Source organism: Gouania willdenowi, chromosome 4 (assembly GCF_900634775.1).
Source record: "Gouania willdenowi chromosome 4, fGouWil2.1, whole genome shotgun sequence".
NCBI classification, from domain to species: domain Eukaryota; kingdom Metazoa; phylum Chordata; class Actinopteri; order Blenniiformes; family Gobiesocidae; genus Gouania; species Gouania willdenowi.
In genome coordinates, this window is record NC_041047.1 from 41454565 (window position 1) to 41471583 (window position 17019).

Below are 17019 nucleotides of genomic sequence, written 5' to 3' on the forward strand. Positions count from 1 at the left end.
AAACTTAATCTCATTTGTTGTTTGTATTTGAATTCCTTCAATAAATAAAGAAGCCACAATGTCTGGTGCTTTTGGACCAAAAATGATCATTTTTAGTTTTACCAATCTGGATCTGAATATTGATAAGGCTGAGGAATATGGCTAAGTTACGATAGTACACTAGTTTTTGTGGCATTCTATCCAAAGTGTCCCTGAAACGAGGCCCAGAACAGTTTGCCTTGAGGGACTGAGCAGATATAATTACATGCATCTTTAATTTGCTTCTCCATTCTCCACACGTTCAGTCCTCCTGTGAATCCCACTGATGTGCCTTCACTTGTAGATAATGTGGTGTCTGTGTTTGCACTGTTACACAAATGACTCACTGCAGGAGACTTTATGTGAACTAAGCTCACACTAGTTCCACAGAGTTTGTGTAGGTGTGAAGCAGCAACCAAACTTTCCTTTTTTGCATATTGCACTGCACCTCCCTGCCCAGGACCAGGTCTCCACACATAACAGGACTGTTAAGGATTTATTTTAGCAGTTTTCTGGTCCTGCTCATGTTTTCATTCAGTGAGTGAATGTTTTAGCTCATAAAAAGCTGCTCGCATTTATGTTTTGTTTTGCGGTGTTACGATACAAATAGTATCCAAATAAACTGGTGACTGACTATTAACTGTGAGGCTGGTGTGAGGAACAATATAGATGTAGAACTTCTACGATTTGACACTTTTACAAAAACAATTACAGCTTTTACAGTAAAAATATTTATTTTTTACTGTAGCCGTCAACACACACGGAAGATTACAGGTGGTGTAATGAATCCAGTAGATTAATTACACCACCTCTGGTTCCGCATGTCATGTGCATGTTTTATGTAACATCCATTTTTGGGTTGTGATTTATTTATATATTAATAAAATTTCAATTCACCAGTAATGTGACTTGTGCTTTGCTTCTTTTTATGTCCGGACCGGGAGCAAAAGTCCGCCCAGTCACCAGTTTATCTGGATATTATTTGGACTGTAACACTGTTCGGTAAAGTTGGCAGATATTCACAAATGCCTGACTTCCAGCATCAATAAGTCTTTAACAAAACGTAATCGACACACAAATTACACCTCCGCCATCAGTGTGAGGTAGACAACATGATACAAGATCATTTTTTATCAAACGCAGCAGAGTAAAAGTCCATCTGTGGGTCCCCTCTGTGTGATGAGATTAATACATGAAGAACTTGTCCTAGTTTCCCCGTAAATATCACACAAACAGAACCAGATTTAATTTTAAAACATAAAAATGCTGCTTGTTTGGTTTTTTCATTTTCCTGTTATTAATAAAACAAAAAAACAAACCCATTTTTTCCATTTTTTTTATTTGGTTTTCAAACGAAATAACCAAAAAACGAGGGTACACAAATTGGTAGTGATGTCACTCCTCTCTCAGTCCGTGGACAAACCGGGGCTACGCTATGTTTCTGTTTTGGGTGTCCGTGGATCTCTTTCATGCTTTAATGGTTTAGAGCTGAACTTCAGAGTTTACACTTAAAAGTCCAGTATTATGCTATTTTTCACCCATTTGCATTTGTTCTAAGAACCCCAACAACATAGTATTTGTTGTTTATTTTCCTGTTTTCCAGAGTTTTAGACCTCTGAAAAGTCACTTTCTGAGCAGTTCTAGAAACAGGCTGTTTTGGGGCCTACTTAAGCATATTCATGAGTAGGCGTGTCTGTAGACATTGACTCCACTCAACAGCTGATCACTAGCAATTTTCTTTTGCTATCCACTCACTCTTGCTATTGTTTTCAGCCAAAACACGGCACATTACAGTAAAACACATGGTATTGTGATTGTGAGTCAGGTACACACTGTTTCAGAATGCTTGTGCGACAGCGGCAGCGTAGTAAAATCAGCTGTTTTAGCTGCTTCAAACACTCACAGGAGCTGCTACATCGCTTTCTTGTCATCCTCTCCACTACTTATTACAGGAAGAGTCGACTCAAGGTGATAGTCCACTGTTTTGTCCAACCGCTGCGTCGCAATGGGTCACAAAACACGTCAGATTATCTCAAAGGCGATATAACGGGTTAGGCTTAGTCATTTTAATTGGCATGAAAATGTTCTTAAAACGGTCAGTTATTAAATAAGAAACAAATTAGATGATAGATAATTGTTTTTAGGGTATTTTACAGCTGAATGAAGACATGGGTCAGAACTGACCCGTTTTCATAAGAAATACTAACAGAAAGCTAACACACGAGGAAAGATATGTTTTATGGGGCTATTTAGACTCAGTTTGTGATTAAACTTGTATATGAATTAGTAATTGAGAATGTAATTGACTTTCAGAGGATTAAAAAAAAAAAAATCATGATTTAATTGTAATTGGGAAAAATGTGGGTCACTGCAATCATAAATGATCTGTAATTGAACATGGATTATTGAATGCATAATTGTAAAAATAATAATAATAAAAATGTATTTGACCCCAACCCTGGTTGCAGCTAACGTATACCTTTAAAAAAACTAACAAACAAAAATAAAACTTCAATCTCAGAATGTTTTTCTGGGTTAGGGTTACCCGTAACAGTTTAGTATTCTCTGTGACACCACTTTCATTTTTGGTAAAAACAAACACACTTTGTTAGCATTCTGTTACTGTTAGCATTCTCTCCTTCCCAGGGTTGTTATAAACAACCTCATTATAACTTTAGTATTTATTCCATCTCTATTCATCTGCCACAGCAAAATCACCCACAACTGCACAAGATCCAGAACATTTGGCACAGCTGATTTCCATCCCAGGTGAGAAAACAAAGAAAGTAAAATAAGTCAAGCTCAATTGAAGCCTGTGATGTTTTACGCTCAGTTAACACCAATCAGAAAGGTTATGCAATATGATTCTCAAACATATTCCTAGAGTCTTGTGAATGTTTTTAAATGTTTCACTATAAAGCAAAACACCCTTTTGCATTATAGTCAGATTTAATCATCTTTACAGGGCAGATGTTTGCTCTTCCATTCCTGTTTTTAAAGCCTTTGTAGATTAAAACCTGTGAAGTGCTTTCTGGCTGACCCTCGGTAGGAGGCTGTAGAGTTTAAGGTGAAAATGTTATCTATGAAAAGGCCTTTGGCTTTACAAGCAGCGACAGGAAGATAAAGCCAATCTTTTAGGCACGAGCTCAGGCTTTGATCTCAGCAAATGGAAACGCTCCTCTTCCCTCGTCCTCATGCTCTGCTCTAATCACGTTTCCTTTGGTGCTTTAATGTTGTAATATCCTAACACTTAATCATGAAAGCAATGAATCCACATGGAATATTGTTTTTTAATTCCTGTGGAGTAATCAGTTTACCTTCAGTCCCTTTGGGTTATAAAATATGCCACCCAAAATTAAAAACCTTGAAGTGGAACATTTTTGTGTTTACTTTTTGTTTCATAATTTTGTATCATCACGCCATTGAATAATACATGGGTACAATTTGAGCCCATTTTTGCTTATTTTCACCCTTTTTGTGCAACTTCGAGTAAACTTTTCCATCACTTTTTCTTGCCATATTTGTGCTCCTTTTAATGTATTTTTGCTACATTACTCCCATTTCTGCCACTTCTCCATCAACTTTTAATTCCATTTCTGCACATTTTTCCACTTTCAAGACATTTTCAGCACTTATAAACCCTTTCAAGCACTTTTCCCACCTCACATATGTTGACCCATTATTATCATATGTCATGCTTATTTTTTGCCAATTTAACCACCTTCAATATGTCAAGCCTATTATTTGCTAGTTTAAACAAATTGTTCCTACTATTTAGATTACATTACACCAACCCCCACTCCCCCATTTCTGCCACTTTTAAGCCAATATTGACACTTTCAACCTTTTTTACATTTTTTTCCTGTCTATTTTTGGCGACTCTAATTTGTACATTTGAACCAATTTTTTTGGTTTTTAAAATCCCAATTCACCACCTTTTCCACCATTTTGTCACCTTTAACCCATTTTAGTTTAGTTTTTCAACGATTTACATCTTTAAGATGACTATATACTATAGCTCAAATAATAATAAACTTCCTGAATAACAGTGGATATTATTTGTTTAAATAAATAAATGTGGTTATCACAGATTCATAGAACAATGGACCATCATTTTGCTGACTTTATGAATGGACGACAAAAAGCTCTCCCCTTTATTCCCCCTTATAGATGGCCCTGTCTCCACATGACTGTTCTTCAATGTTCAAGTCTATATCCAACCACCTTGAGGTACAGTTGGGGTCCCCAGTCTCTGGCGTCTTTAGGGGGTCGCGGGCTGAAAAGGTTGAGAACCACTGGAATAATACATTGTTTTAAAATCATTACAAGTCGACCAGTATGTGTGAGAGCTCCTCAGTAACCAATGATCTCCTCCTGCTCCTCTTAGATCTCAGATGATGATGGTTTACTGCTATACAGACTGGGAAGTGTTACTGGGATTAAAGAAGCACCACTTGAATATTTGTTCATGTTAATCTCTCCTCAGCGTAGCCAGAGTCAGTCATGGAGTCCCACAAGGTTCAGTTTTAGGACCAGAATTAATTACATTATACAGTATATGCTTCCACTAGGTGGAAACCATCATGTAAACTTTCACTGTTTCTACCAGTGCAGGACAGAGCAGATCTTGGTTTATAAACTACTAATTATTATTAATAATAATAATAATAATAATAATAATAATAATAATAATAATAATAATAATAATAATAATAATAATAATAATAATAAAAATAATAATAATAACAGTATGGTTCAATAGGCGGAGTTTGAGATTCTTGTCAGGGGGGGCAAAAGAAAAAACAGAATTAAATATAGAGACCGTCTCAAGATTTGCGCCAACCACATTGTGTGTAACATATACAATACAGCAAAAATGATTAGAAATTTGCGTTGAAGTGTTGTTTAATGTTGTAAATTCATGATCAAATCAGGACAACGGCCATTTTCTGCTTTATTTTTGCTGTAGTACCATACATGCACTGCTGGGGGCAGTGTCGCTTCACCATTTACATTGTGAAGAAGAATTGCGCAACAAAAGAAAAACCAACCTAAACTCTGAAAAGTTTGGGACCATTTCACTGAAAACTTATACTATGTATCTGAGGTAGAACTAACATCTGTGACCTGAAACTAACAGTAACATGTTAGCATCAATTTACATTATTATTAATTATATAAAATAGATTATGTATTGTATTTTTTTCCAATGAATTTGGGGAAACTGTAAAGAAAACCTTTGACCACTATGCATCCAGTGTTGCTCAAAGGCTTCTATAGCACCACAAAAAGCTTATAACTTCATCATGGGTTAAGGATAAGCTCCGCCCACCCCTCACAGCCCCTGATAATCATTAATATTTAAAAGGACACGATAGCGTTGGTGACTTTGTGATACTTTATCTGGACATTAGTCCTCCACACTTTAACAGCAGTAGAGCACATTCATAAACTATTTGTATTTGGTCAGGATGTCTTCTCACCTCGCGGAAACTTCAGCCTTCATCTCTCAAAGTTAAGCTCCGTTCTCTGCCCTAAAGCCGCCAGTAAATAAAGCGCGTGCGCTGGTGACACATTTTCACAAAGTTCTGACTCTACCCGGGAGAGATGCACATATTCGGACTCGGGCGGAGCAGACCTTTCCGCTGACACCTCGTTTGACCCGATCTGAGCACACTGCTTTCACACCGCTCTCTCCCAAAGACACAGTACACGGAGGCGGTGCCCTTCCTGCGTGTGGGTGTGGATCCAGATCCTCTAACTGACACGCCCCCAGCGTTTCAGAGCAGAGAGAAGTGCTTGTTTTTCCATGATTTTGAGACCTAATTTTATATACTTAGTGATTTTTTTCATCTTTCCAATTTGGCTCAGTGGTCAATGACATGTTTCTGTGGTGTGACAAACTCATAACACACATTTATTTCTGCTTTACATGGATTTTAAGTTATTTCTGGATCTCATTGAACAGCCTTTGTTTTCTTAGCAGAAAATGAGAAACCAGGGCTGGCTAAGGCTGACAGAACTCTTTAACTCCAGCCTCGCTCTTATTTAGAGGATTATTTCTGGGTTTGTCATTCTGACTGTGTCCACGTCTTTATTACTTCTGATATCACCTACCCTTCCTTTCTCCTTGTCTGTTTTCTTACTTTATCTGCCCATGTGCTTCACCTTGTGTTTTTTAATGAAACCGACAGAAAATCAATTCCAATGATGTTATTACTTGGAAATTAAGTTTAAAATGTCAGGGGAATAAAAATTGGATGCAAAATTATTCTTATGAAGGAGCAGACATCATATAAGTCTTTCACAGCTTTAACCTTCATCGTATTAAATTGAGGAATGGCCTGAAATGAAAATCTGAGCAGTTTGCATTTAAAAAAAGAGGGAGTTGGATTAGAGTTGTTTTTGATTTTGCTGAGCTGTCCTTTACATCGCACTGTAATAACACCTGTGTTGTCTTAAGAAATAATAACATTCACTCAGTCACACATGCGTGCACAGCGGTTGAGGTCAGATATGTTTGCTGATTAAAGAAACACAGATGGAAGTGAATAGAGAGCAGTTATTGTAAAATATAAAAAAAAAATAATAACAATGAAGGCCGGCTACGGTTTTTGTTATTTCAATATTTTCATCTTCTTTGTGTATCGCCCTTGTACAAACTTCTCCATGTCAGTGTGACAACAGGGACCAGCAGAAACAGCTTGGCAGCACTGTACCTGGAATGCCTAGCCCAGGGGATGCCAACATGCACACGTGGTGCTTTGCTTTTAAAACGTCCTTTAAGAGAAGTAAGAGGTGAAGGAAAACAAGAAGAGGAACAAAGGGGAGTTAGAACTGAGAGGTGCTTGCTGTTGCCACCTGCCACACTGAACCTTTTCAAGAAGACAAATGAGGACAGGGGAGGGACACTGAGCACAGGCCGAGTCCCACAGCTCCTACACCAGAGGCCACCAAATGGTGGACCCCGGTCCGGGTCCGGATCCAGAGTCATGTGGACCCGGACCAACAGATTAAACATGAGTTAACTAAACCCCAAACCCACTTTTTTCTGCTGAATACATATGTATTCAGGTATTAAGTAGTGTTGTTGATTGATCCTAGCCCAACTTTTAACATTTTAGTAAATGTATTTTAGTTTTGTATATTTAGTTGTAAAATGTCAATGACCACCACTAAAGCTGCGTTCACACTGGACGCGGCACAAAATTTTTGCGCAACCAAATTACATACAAAATCAATGGGAAGATGCAAAAAAAAGGTGAATTCTTCTGTTGGGTGGCACGATTTGATTCGCATGACAAGAGCGTTGGCCGCAGCATGAGCGCTCCCGTTTTCCTATGACATTCGTCATTTGCTTGAGTTGAAAATATTGAACTCCGGCGAAGGTTTCATGTGACATGCAGGCGCGAAAGCCAATCCAAGTCCTAAACGCGGACACCGGTCTTTTAACCCATTTTAGCATGGAGCAGAAAATGATCGTGGCGGCGTGTCACTACCCGGAGCTCTACGACACGGTCAATTTTTTTTTACCGGGAATGGATCAGGAAGGATCTGGCGCAGCTCCTGAAGAAAACAGTGAAACTCAACAAGTTGAATGCGTCGCTGGTAAACCTGGTGAATCCAGGAACGCCGACGTTGACCGTTTTGATGGCTCTTCAGCTTCCACAGAAGGTAAAGAGCAGCGATTTTATTGGTGTCCTCCACAGTTGATGGTAAAAAGAAAAAGAGTTTGGTTAGCATTTTTTTTTATATATATTCGCTTCAGACACGCATATCAAGTGAATTTGGGGAAACCATTTTTAATCATGCGGAAGCTTTCGCGCGATAATTTCCACCACGTCTGGTGTGAAGGCAGCATAAGGGATGAATGCTAGCTATTACAATTCAATTTTGCTATTGGTTGAGACAGATTATGTGACGTCTGGACCATCGTGCATCACTAACGGTCACTGTTGACCCCGCCACTCCTGTAAAAGCTGGGAGGAGGGTTTCCTACAATCACAGCCCTCAGTGAGCATTGATTGACAGCTCCAATGTGGAACTCCTTTCCACTGTGGTAATGTTTTTGACTATGTGCTTCTATAAAGAGCAGATTTTGGTGGTAATTAGAGGGTTTATCAAGCTATGTGTGTATGTACAGACACATCGTGTGTGTATCCCTGTCCGTGCGCGAACGTGCATGTACTTTTTATTGCTGTGTGTGCGTCTTCCTGGTTTATGTGTGTGCGTGAGGTGATGTTCTAGGTCTCATGGCTGGAGAGCAGGGGCTGTTTGCACCTGAGTGATACAGTAGAGTGTCAAAGGCATCATTTCGGCAACTTTTTAGGTACTGGGATGTTTGTTGTTTTCTTGAAGCATGAGGGGATTACAGACTTGAGCAGGGAAATGTTAAAAATGTCTGTAAAGACATCTGCCAGTTTGTGAGCACATGCTTTGAGGATGTGGCCTGGGAAATTGTCTGGACCAGGAGCTTTGTGTGCATTCACCTTTTTAAGATTTTTACACACATCAGCCCGGGATAGCTGGAAGGGGCAGTTGACTTGTCCCAGCAGCATCTCCTGCTTGCACAGGAGTTCAGTTCATCTAGGAAAGAAGCAGATACCTCCCCCATGCTGAAGCGCTTTGCCTTGAAGTCTGTGATGGTCCTAAGCCTTCTCCACATATACCTGCTGTTTGAGTCACTGTAGCATGAGTCTATATTTTCCCTGTATTGTCTCTCAGCTGTTTTGATGGAGCTCCTGAGTTTGTACTAGGCTTTCTTTGACTCACTCGGGTTGCCGGTGTGGAAGGTTGATGTCCGAGCTCTGAGCGCTGAGCGGACCGCACCGTTAACCCACGGCTTCTGGTTGGGGTATGTCCGCGTGGTCACTCACGGTATGACATCATCAATACATTTGCTGATGTATTCTGTCACGTGCTCAGTGTACTCATTGATGTGGTTGCCGGCAGCAGCTCGAAATACTTCACAGTTCGTGTAGGAGAAACAGTCCTGTAGGGCGGCTTCTCATGTGTCCGTCACGTTTAAATGCTTCTCAAATCCAGCAGCACATCACAATTATCATATACTGTTTGAAAGCTTAGAGCCTTGTGTTTTTAACCACATAAACCATTCAAAGACACAACCATCACAGCAAACAGTCAAATAAAAAAATAGACAAGAAATTGGTGACATAAACAAGCTAACACTGCTCACCTTTAAAGCGATGCCATGTCTGACTGAATATACTACATATATTACATCAAAAATCCAATGAATCCCAGCATTTAGGCCAAATCACATGAAAACTACTGTAAAAAAATAAAACGTAACATTCTATTTACAAAAAGAAGGCAGCTCTGCCCTGATTTCTTCTCACTTTTTTTTAGCTCTGTGAGGCTGACCATGTTGTTAAAAATCCTCAATTTAAGAATAAACTCTGTGTATGCAATAAATTCAACATACAATATAATGTTAATGTTAAGCCTTTGATAAATATATAAATTACACCTTGTGGCAAACAAATTGTCAATTAAACTGCACATAAGTTTGAAACAAATCCTGGAAACATTTAAGTGATGTTAGCTTAGCGCCCAGTCCCCTCTTTTTTTTACCCTTAACTTAACCTGAACAGGAACCTAAATTAGGTTTAACTTGGAAAACACTTTCTCATTTAAACATTTCCTGTGCTGAGCTACAGGCAGTATCTGTCCACAGAGTGTCAGTGTTATTGCACCACAGCAGTGTTACACACACAGGTCTCCACGGAGCTCTCCCGGCTTCCTTCCTACTCTCATTCCTTCCTCATCCCAACATCTAACATAAAGAATAACACTTGTCGTGTTATGTCAGTGTACTCCCTCTTCTCTCCTGTTGGTTTACCACCTGCACAAATAACATCTGGCTCTGTCTGCATTCCAAGAATCTGATAATTAAGAGCATGACTAACCTAATTCCTCATCAGCATATCATGACTGTACTCAGAAACGCAGAGCACATTTCTGTCCAATAACAGACACACCTTAGATACACTGAAAAGGAAATAAACAAACAGCTAAAGTAACTCTGATTGCATTAGCTGTACAAATTCATTAATAAACATTGCAGCTTGCCAGTTTATCATACAGTATGTAGCATAATGTGTTCAAAGATATATTAGTACTACAACAGTAAAAGCAGTAATCTATTTTTGAAACGTTTCACACTTGCTGAATGTTTTGCAAAGAAATCACGTATCATAAACCATTGTTTGTCCTAAATAATCAAAATAAAAGACAATGTATCAGAGGTGATGGACTTGTTTTCTAGTGAAAATGCAAACGTTTTGTTGTGTTTTGGCAGTACATTTACACGGCAACAGCATTGTGGTGCTTGAAAATGGAAATTTAAAAAAATGGGCTCCAGAGTGAAAGTGAAAGTGAACGCTTTTGTTTCCATGTAAACAGGGATGCAACAATTTCTTTGTCACAGGCATGTTCACTGTAGCTGCAGATCCTCATACAATAGCTTTATTCAGACGTACAAAGTTAGACATGACCCAGCCCATAGCCGTCAGAATAAGGCCCAAACTAGAATAAAGCCGATCTCACTTTAAGCCTGAACCAATTGCTGCCTGACACTATTCACATCTGTGCGCGCAGTGCTTAATTTGTAAATCATCATGTCCCGGAGCCAACGCCAGGTGTGGTTAAAGACAAAAATGTAACAGAATGCATTTGTTAAAGCGCCTTTTGCTAACTAAAAGGGCCAATAATATCTCGTGAATACATATGGGACAAAGCAACACAACATGTCAAGAACGAGTCATTTATTTATGTACCAGAAGACAGCCTCATTTGTGCGTCAACTTGCGCTTATCGAAACACATCACCTGACCATTCATTCACCGTGCAGCATCAGAGCCAACCAGAGTCCGTGTTAAAAATATAGAAATTAAGCCCGACCCCGGATTCGGGCAAAAAAGATCTCAGTAGGAGTGCAGCACTGTGACTGGCGTCAGAATCCTCTGATCCAAGTGATGATGAAGTAAATTATCACTTTGTTGGATAAATTCAGTTAAATTCTAAAGAGTGAAGCTCTGCTCTTACTTGTGTTCAGCAGAAATGTGTGCACATACCTATTTTGGTTCATTGCAAAACCACACCACCATCTATTGGCCTGGCATGCATACTACATCATTTTTTATGCTTCCAGCGGTCTCATGTAAACAAAGATTGTTTTGAAAATGTTGCTGTGTGAACGTAGAACATTTTGGAAACAAAAACAGAAGCAAAATGTTGTCATATAAACAGGGCCATAGAGTTGATATTACCTTTACAAACACTGGCCCTCAGTTATTAACCGTTCGTACGTTCAGATCTGAGTGTACAACGTGCATTCGACCATAATCAAGCAAACTTTGGTACTTATTAATTCTGACGTGAGCGTACGCTATGATCAAATCTCACAGCAGGTCTAACTTCATGTCAATCTGAGTGTGTGGATCTGTGGAGCAGAACAGCAAAAGATTGAAAGCTGCAAATGCGCTAAAGCGTGCGGACAACTGATACTGATATAAACAATGTATTTCTGTGTGTCTCTCCAGGAGGCCTGTGAAGTACTATGCAGCACACACAGGGGGGCAGACGTCACTTCTGAGCTCCTTTATACGGTGGCCGACCTTGTTACAATGTTAATTCCTTATCAAAAACACCCCCAAAGTATTGTTGAAATTCCATCATGAATCTCTGAGAAATCCCCAATAATCCTGCTCTCTGAACGGCTTCTCTGTCCTCTTCTGAAAAACGAGCGGTTGAAATTCTAGTAACATCACTAGAATTATGATTCCTCCAGGAAGTGCTTGCTGCCTGTGCCGTGCCTCCACGGTGAACACTGCAGTGTAGGCACCAAGGGAGTAGACATCAATCGTACCGCCTTTGACTTGGTCTGACATGTTTGTGATCCAATGCAACGCAACGGTTGAGGTAATAAACAAATAATTATTACCTTAAATACACTATTCCTGTATTTAATAAAGACTAGTACAGTGCCCGTCGGAAGTATGCATTCATGTGGGAGCATAAGGGGTATATTTACGGGTGCAAAATGTGGGTGCAATTTTCTGGTTTATTTCTATGGAACATGTGCATGATAGATATGTTTGTTGTTTTTTTTTTACTCACTTTAATATTTTTTTGTTTGGTGTATATTTCTGTAATGTATGTTTTTTGCAGTCGTGTATTTTTGTATCTTTCTGTTATTGTTTTTTTTTTGCCATTGTAGTGTGATTCAGGAGTCATTTTGTGTGTTTTTTGGTATGAATATTGTTTAGGTTTTGTTTTATTTTACTCATTTAGTATATTTTTATTATAAATACTGTGTGTGTGTGTGTGTGTGTGTGTGTGTGTGTGTGTGTGTGTGTGTGTGTGTGTGTGTGTCTGTGTCTCTACTTCCATCTAGTACAGTGCCCTTTGGAAGTATGCATTCATGTGGGAGCATAAGTACAGTTGTCAATTATGGCCAAATGACAACATATTTGAAGGTTGGATGTACAAAGAGGTGTACATACTCTGTACTCTGTAGTGTTAAAAAGGGGTTTATTTGTGGGTGCAAAGTAAAATAGCGTGTGTGATTTCCCTGGTTTGATTTTATGGGACATAAATGTGTTTGTTGTTTTTTTATACTCATTTTCATATTTTTTTTGTTTGATGTATTTTCTGTAATGTATGTTTTTGGAGTCATTATGTGTATTTGTGTATCTTTCTATTGTGTATTAGTATAATTATAGTTTTTTTGTTGCCATTGTAGTGTGATTCTGTTGTCATTTTGTGTATTTTTTGTATAAATATTTAATTTTGCGTATTTTTATGCATTTCTGTTGTTAATTGTGTGTTCTTCTTGTATATATATTGTTTAGTTTTGTTTTATTTTACACATTTAGTATATTTTTTATTATAAATACTGTGTGTGTGTGTGTGACATCCATCTCCTCCGTGCACCCTCATTGTATTTTTCTGTAATGTATATTTTTTGGAGTCATGTGTATTTGTTATTCTTTCAGTTGTCTTTTTGTGCATTTTTTTGTGTTTTACTTTACTCATTTAGTATATTTTTATTATAAATAAATAAATACTGTGTGTGTGTGTTCCGTGAAATGTTTGAGATGCTGATAACCAAACTCCATAGACATTGTAGCGCCAATCAGAAAAACAACAAAACTGCGCAAAACAAAACGTAAAGCTCCAAACTACATGAGTGAGTAAGTAAGTTAAAGTATTATCTACAATTCGGCTGTCTTTTTTTAAAATCAAAAATAATTTTTTACTTTCGAACCGAATGATCAGAGCTTAGCTTCATGCACGGCACCACAGAGAATCTGCAGTTTTCCAGATGGAGTATTGAACAGGTTGAGGTCAATACCGACTCTAGTGAAACAGCGCGTTATTGAGCAACAGTTATATGGTTTAAACAATGAGAAAGTTGTCTGCAAAAGACTCACCAGTGGCTGAGGGTTTCAAATTATCTATTCAGAAAGCTCCCGTGTTTGAGAAGCTAACGATAGCATGGCAGAGGAGGAAGTGGTGGAGGAGTGGCCACACACGTGACTCTTGCTCGGGTGAGGAGCTGTGCAGTGAAATAGATATAGATGTGCTCTAGCGCCCCCTCACACCCTGAGGTCAATAACTGAATAGGTTTCATTTCGGGGCCGTCCAGAAGTGAAATAAACATTTTGAAATGACTAAATTACTCCAAAATAACAGATACACACACTTGGGGTATTTGGAACCCGTTGACCAAGTTTCAGGTCGAACTCGCACCACGTCTGGGAGATATTTGCTCCACACACACGCACACGCACACGCACACGCACACGCACACACACACACACACACACACACACACACACACACACACAGACCTCCCTTGAATTATAGTATAGATGAAGAGGAGAAGAAAGTGAATTAGTGGCTTAAAACTCCGGTGAGTGTTTGAAACTAGTGCTGGATAAACACACAGAGCGGAGACAGACTCACACAAGAGACGCTTAAATATCCATATGTTTTACTGTAATGCACAGTTTTTTGGCTGAAAACAATAACAACAGTGTGTGGATAGCAAGAGAAAATCACTTTGGTGATCATTGATCTGCCTCAGAGCGAGTCATGCTGGAGCCTCGCAGGCAAGTCAGTGTATAGACACGCCCCCTCATGAATATGCATAAGCAGGCAGCAAACATCCCGTTGGTCAGAAAGTCACTTTTTCAGAGGCTAACACTCTGGAAAACAGGTGAGTTTGGGGTTTTTAGAACAATGGGTGAAAAATGCATGACATGGGACCTTTAAGTCCAGTTTTCCCACTGTCAAAAAGCACATCTTTGTTTTTCTCCACCTCGATGTGAGGATTTCCTTTCTTTTTTTTTTTGCCAGTAATTGTTTGACCTCAGTGGGTGGGGCCTCCGAATCAGGATGACTTAAGTATGTAACATAATAATAACTATCAAATTCAGCTGCCGGATTTATTAACACCCTATCATTGGTACACTGGGATTGGTCAGATACAAATGTTTCATAAATCACACGTTGGTCCTGTCATACGACCAAACGTTGATAAATGAGGGCCACTGTGAGGATGATGGTTTCATTTACAGCCAAAAGACAGCGCTCTCTCATACAATCATGGTTTTTTTAGAACAACTTAGAATATGGAAACAGCTTATGAAAGCATGTCATGAGAATTTACCAGGTACCATTTACCAGGGTTGGAAAATGCAATAACTAGGATTCAATCCATAGTTCGGATAGGAAATAAAAACCTATGCTAGATTAACTGGATGTTTGAAAGCTTGACGTTGTATCTGTCAACAGGAGATCCTTTAGTGTGGATTTAAACCACAAACAAATCCAAATTGAACATTTGGAATATAATAATTAGTCTGATTAAAACTCAGGACTGGCCAGGAAGAATTGGAGAAAAGAAACTCACATTCCATTTTATATTGATAACAAATCAAGTTAATTAAATGATGAAGCCGAGTCTCTCTATTAATTTTTTTAAGTCTTTGTTATAGATATTTAGACATTCACAGACTGAACTCTACTGTGATCTGATCTACAGTTCTATTGGGCCAGTCTGATTCATGTTTAAAGCCTGGTTGTTTTCATTAGAGTCAGAGCTTTCTTCATTACATCTTCAAACTAAGAGGAACGACAGTTAGTAATTGTTCCCGCTCAGCGCTCTCCATCTCCAGTAAATATCAATAAATACCAGCAGACTTTCAGCGTCTCGGCCAAAGTACTGTTGGACTTTTTTATGCTTTACTTAGCTAATGACCCGGCTAATTCTATCTGCTAGAACCAAGTGACTGACAAAAGCAGGATTTCCTTCTGTTGCCTAGCAACAACAGAAAGCTGGCACCGGTTCTTCTGCTGTTTGAGGTGTCTCCGTCAGACAAATAGACTCCCAGCGAGCTCTCGTAAAACTTACTGGATCTAAAACCTGAGGGGGGTTTTGTTGATATGAAGCTGAGGGGATTAGGGTAAAAGCTTTGGCTTGAATGAAGTGTTGACACCGACTCCTTGAATTTGATTTCTTACCTCAGGAGCCAATCCCTAAAGCTGTGGTCTGCCAGGCAATATCTCTTTTATAATGAAGGGATTTAGCACTCGGCCGCATCCGTTCTTCTCGGACCGTACTTGCTGGATATTGGATCTTGGGTAGCTGTTCATCACTTTAGGAATTTTCTCATATACAGAAGCTGCCTGGACTTTGTAGAAGAGCTTATCTTGACAGGTTTACACGCTGATGGTCCCTGCCTATAATATTATTACAAAGGTGCTGACAGAGACTGCAGCTTTAGATCCAAACGCACCACCTTCTTCATTGTTTCCTGCATAGATAATAAATAAGGGTGTCTGGAAAAGGGAAAGAATATTGGGCATTTTCCACCCTAGTTTTAACCATTTACCTCCCTGATTATGGCTCTAATACTTCTCTTGGTCTTATGGGTTAAACCTTAGAATTTCATGTGTGATTTATAATTCAAAGCTGTTCATATTGTTTTTAAAGGTTTGTAATAAAATCAAAGAAAGCCACAAAGTATAGCTTCAAATTCATAGTCTAAGTCTTAACAGATTTCACATCTGATATCAACTGTGTGGCATTTGTTAGAGTGCAACAGGGTTAGTGCTCTTTATTTAGTAAATCTATAGTTTTATATAGTATAGTATAGTATAGTATAGTATAGTATAGTATAGTATAGTATAGTATAGTATAGTATAGTTTTTAATACTTAGTTTAGTTTTTTTTTAATTCAATGAGTTTTTAGTTTCAGTATTTATAATTTGGTTTTAGTCTAAGCATTTTAAACTATTATTCACAAGGTCACTTTAACTGCTGTTTTACACATACACTCTGGCTTCTATATACTATCTAACTTTACATAAGGCTGACATTACGCTGTCATTAGGTATCATGAAGGCTGTAATTAAGTGTTGTTCGTTAAATTATGACACCTTTGGAGCTATGTTGGCATTTTATGGTTAGGTGGAGGGATCTAGTCGGGTTAGAGTAACAAAGGGTTAGGGTAACAAACGACACCTAATGACAGCTTTCATCACACCGTATTCATGCTAATGACAGGTGTCATGTCATAATAACAGTGTAATGGCAGCCTTAAAGTTTTACCAATTTTTCTGTGTATGTGTTTGCTTTGTTGGCTCAAACTTAAGTAAATTAAAAAAAAAATCCATTACGCTATCATTACTCAAACTTAATGAAATTCTGTGAACATCAATTGAGATGTGAGTCTGCGTGTGACCCACAGGTGGAGTTAGCGCAGCACAACATTCCTCTTTTCTAATCTTTGTCATGGTAACGCGAGGTGTGCTGTCCAACTCACACTGCATCTTCAAATCTCTACACTGCACTTAATATTTGGAGCAAAACACTGATTTCAGCAAGCCTGGCGATAAGCCACAGCCACTTCAAATTCCTCCATTTCTGCTGACTTCCCCGGTTTGGAAAGAAACCGAGCCAATGAGAGT

At 38.7% G+C, this 17019-nt stretch overlaps 1 protein-coding gene across 5 annotated transcripts in view; it reads right to left on the reverse strand.

The window, feature by feature from the left end:
• The window catches only part of naaladl2 (N-acetylated alpha-linked acidic dipeptidase like 2), a 703949-nt gene that overhangs the window by 95472 nt on the left and 591458 nt on the right, over positions 1-17019 (reverse strand). The gene's annotated exons all lie outside the window — the stretch shown is intronic.